At 35.0% G+C, this 4,306-nt stretch overlaps 1 long non-coding RNA gene across 1 annotated transcript; it reads left to right on the top strand.

Annotated features, from left to right (window-relative positions):
* The first annotated feature begins 953 nt into the window (after positions 1-953).
* On the top strand, positions 954-4,072 carry LOC131252014 (uncharacterized). Its single transcript, XR_009174100.1, has 2 exons — positions 954-1,200; positions 3,696-4,072. It is a non-coding gene; the product is annotated as an uncharacterized LOC131252014 (long non-coding RNA).
* Positions 4,073-4,306: the final 234 nt, after the last annotated feature.

The raw sequence follows: 4,306 nt of genomic DNA on the forward strand, positions 1-4,306 counted from the left end.
TAGACTAGAAGAAAAGCTCTTGGACATGGTATGAACCGCATCTCTCTTTCTTTCTTTTTCTTTTTTATATGCTTTTATATGACAGGAGATATCTGTATTTGGTAGATAATATGCTATGCCAATTTGTTGATCCCATGTTCTGCACCCATATGGATTAAATCAACTGTTTGACATTGAAATAGACAAGGTATATACTCCCATATGGATGCTGTTGCCATGCTTTCTAGATCATACTATCTACACAGGAATCTTGCACAGAAGGAAGGGAAAAAAACTTTTTTCTCGATTGCGAGACCTGTCTCTTACTTTAGAGGTGTTATATGATGCTTGATTGGGAGAAACAATATGGATTTGTTCGACCCGGAAGTAGCAGTAGTTGGTCCACATTATGTAGTTTAGAGGAGTCTTGGGTCCAATATACATATGATTTTATCATTTCAGAAGTGTTTTTATTGTTTCATAATACTAATGATTTAGCGCAGATGTGAAATATTTCAGATTGTTGGTGGATCTGAACATACTATACGTGCAAAACTCACATTCTCACAAGAATCATATGGTATGACCAAGATTCTAACCTATGAACTTGAAAGAAAATGTATGAGCTGCAAGCTTCCATAACACATCTTGTTTATTTTTCTATTTAGTGTAAACATTGGCTTGATTCGTTGATTTTTTTTTAAATGTCTCTTTTGGTGGAAATGGATTCCAACAAGAAACCAATTCCAAGTATTTACGTGGGCCCAAATGCAAGAATTTGCATCTGCCTCCACTTCTTTTTTTGGTACATTGGCATATATGATGTGTTACCCATACAAGCTTTTGTCATTTTTTGTCATTTTATTCATATAATTTTTTTGTTCTGTCAATGCAACTAGGTACAACATTGGTGCAGTTATCTTACTCTGGGCACCTGTAGTATTGGTATGTCTCATTGTCCTTCAATAATTTAATATATCGAGATTTCTTTCCCATCATCATCTACATTTTTCTTCTTAATCGATACTTGGAAGTTAATATAATCATTTACTCTGTTTTACAATCTTTAAAATCTTTATATGTAAATCTGTGCCCATATGCATTGTCGGAGAAACTAAAAACTTACTCATTCTTAGATTGCATTGCGGAATATGCATCCATTATTCAAAGAAAGGGCGACATTCCAAGCACTCACACTTTCTCTCCTTGCTAGCTAAATTGGTGAGTTTTCTTTCCTTCATACTATATGATTCATTGATGAAGTGGCTTGGCCATTTGGACAGACCCATTTTTATATATTATCTCGAAATTGATGAAGTAGATTCGGATGTGCGTCGGAGCTATCTGGATGTTGAGCGGGGGTCCCTGAAAGGTGAGAACCGCTATTATGACCATGATAAAGCTGTCCATTTTCTATGGACAGTAATATGGGTGGCCTGGCCATTTGGACAGGCCCATGTTTATATATTATCTTGAAATTGATGAAGCAGATTCGGATGTGCGTCGGAGCTATCCGGATGTTGAGCGAGAGTCCTTGGACGATGGGAACCGCTGTTATGACCATGATGAAGCTGTTCATTTCCTATGGACAACATTGGGGGGGCTTGGCTATTTGGACAGGCCGTGTTTATATCTGTATTTGCAGGGACCACACCCTTAACCTAAACCACACCCTAAACCTATAACTTAAACCTAAACCTTAACCTATAACCTAAACTTTAACCTATAACCTAAATCTAAACCTATAACCTATAACCTAACCTAAACCTACACCTAATCCTAATCTCAACTCCCTAACCTAAACCTAAACCTAAACTTGAAAACCCAAACCCAAACCCAATCCCGAACCCGAACCCGAACCCGATTACCTAAACCTAATCCTTAACCTATTCTCAATTCCCTAAAGCTATAACCTATAACCTAAACCTAAACCTAAACCTAAACCTAAACTTGAAAACCCAAACCTAAACCCGATCCCGAACCTGAACCCCATTACCTAAACCTAAACCTTAACCTATTCTCAATTCCCGAAAGCTATAACCTATAACCTAAACCTAAACCTTAACCTAAACCTATAACCTAAACCTAAACCTAAACCTATAACCTTAACCTAAACCAAAACCTAGGACCTAAACCTTAACCTATAACCTATAACCTGAACTTATAACCTATAACCTAACCTTAACCTTAACCTAAATCTATAACCTAAACCTAAACCCAAAACCTAAATATATTCTCAAATCCCTAAACCTAAACCTACACCTAATCCTAATCTCAACTCCCTAACCTAAACCTAAACCTAAACTTGAAAACCCAAACCTAAACCCGATCCCGAACCCAAACCCAATTTCCTAAACCTAAACCTTAACCTATTCTCATTTCCCTAAAGCTATAACCTATGACTTAAACCTAAACCTAAAACGTAAACCTAAAACCTAAATGTATTCTCAAATCTCTAAACCTAAACCTACACCTAATCTTAATCACAACTCCTTAACCTAAATCTAAACTTGAAAACCCAAACCTAAACCCGAACCCGAACCCGAACCTGATTTCCTAAACCTAAACCTTAATCTATAACCTAACCTAAACCTATAACCTAAACCTATAACCTAGACCTAAGCCTAAAACCTAAACCTAAACCTAAAACCTAAATGTATTTTCAAATCCCTAAACCAAAACCTACACCTAATCCTAATCTCAACTCCCTAACCTAAACTTAAACCTAAATTTGAAAACCTAAACCTAAACCCGATCTTGAACTTGAACCCAATTTCCTAAACCTAAACCTTAACCTATTCTCAATTCCCTAAAGCTATAACATATATACTATAACCTATAACCTAAACCTAAACCTTAACCTAAATCTATAACCTAAACCTAAACCTTAACCTAAACCTAAACCTATAACCTTAACCTAAACCAAAACCTATAACCTAAACCTTAACCTATAACCTATAACCTAAACTTATAACCTATAACCTAACCTTAACCTAAACCTAAAACTTAAACCTAAACCTATAACGTAAACCTATAACCTAAAACCTAAAGCTAAACCTAAAACCTAAATGTATTCTCAAATCCTTAAACCTAGACCCACACCTAATTCTAATCTCAACTCCCTAACCTAAACCTAAACTTGAAAACCTAAACCTAAACCCGAACCCGATTGATGTAATAATGTAGCCCAATCACATCGCAACAAATGAGAAAATCTTGCTTTGTTGGCAAGCATACTCGAACTCAAGCATCACAATGCATCTATTTCCATCTCCACTATCTCTTATAACATAGATTATTTGAGATTTGGATTTATCTCATTTTTAGAGTCATGTCCTAACGTAATATGAAAATATTAATAGACAAGGTGGATTTGTCACCAACATTATTCCAAGACCCATATAACCAAATAGGGCTGTTACTACTTTTGGCAGAAAACCATGAAGTCCAGTAGGAATGGATATCGTCTGTAAATAGTAAGTTTACTTTTTATAGTAAGTCACATATTTTAGTGTGTTTGAGTTAGAGTTTTGAGTTTAAAAGTCCATCCTAGTTTTGAACACATTACTCATGTTGGATTTTGCCATAGTTTAAAAGATTTTGTAGGTACATTTTTTATTTCTTCATATATAAGTATTTTTTTTGTCTTTCTTCCTTTTGAGATGTGTACAAAGGCATGCTTGTTTGATTGTGTCTACAAATGTTGTTTTATACAGGCTGAGAAGCTAAAGAAGTCAATGGAGGATGAAATTCATTTTCTCAAGAGAAGGGTTTAAGAACTTGAACGTGATCTTATGTCGAAGTCCACAGAAGTTACATCTGCAGTTTCGAGGAAAGAAGAAGCTCTATCTTCTGCATTTACTGAAATTGACCGTCTGAAGGAAGAAAATTCTATAAAAACGTGAGCATTATTGAATGCATATGGAGGGTGTTTACTGTTTTGGAGTGTATTTGTTTCTTACACATGAGGGCACGCCTTAGTTGTAATTCTTATGATAGGTTGAGAAAAGTGAAGTATTGTTTATTTAGAAATGTGAATGTAGGATGCATTGTATGATTTGATTGCTATTTGTAATAAATGTATTGTTTTTTTTTCTGATTGCATTTTATGTACTATTTTTATCAACATTAAGCTTAGATGAGTTATCAATTACAGTAGGTTCTTGTAATGGAAATAGGTCATATTATTACAATTTTTTTAAAAATAGCTACGAATATAATCCGTAGTTATAGGTACGGCTTTTGTCCATAGCTATTAGTATCTATCGCTATGGATATTGTCTGTAGCTATTGGTATCTTTTGCTATGGATATAATCCGTAGCACGT

This window comes from Magnolia sinica, chromosome 7, assembly GCF_029962835.1.
Source record: "Magnolia sinica isolate HGM2019 chromosome 7, MsV1, whole genome shotgun sequence".
Taxonomy (NCBI): domain Eukaryota; kingdom Viridiplantae; phylum Streptophyta; class Magnoliopsida; order Magnoliales; family Magnoliaceae; genus Magnolia; species Magnolia sinica.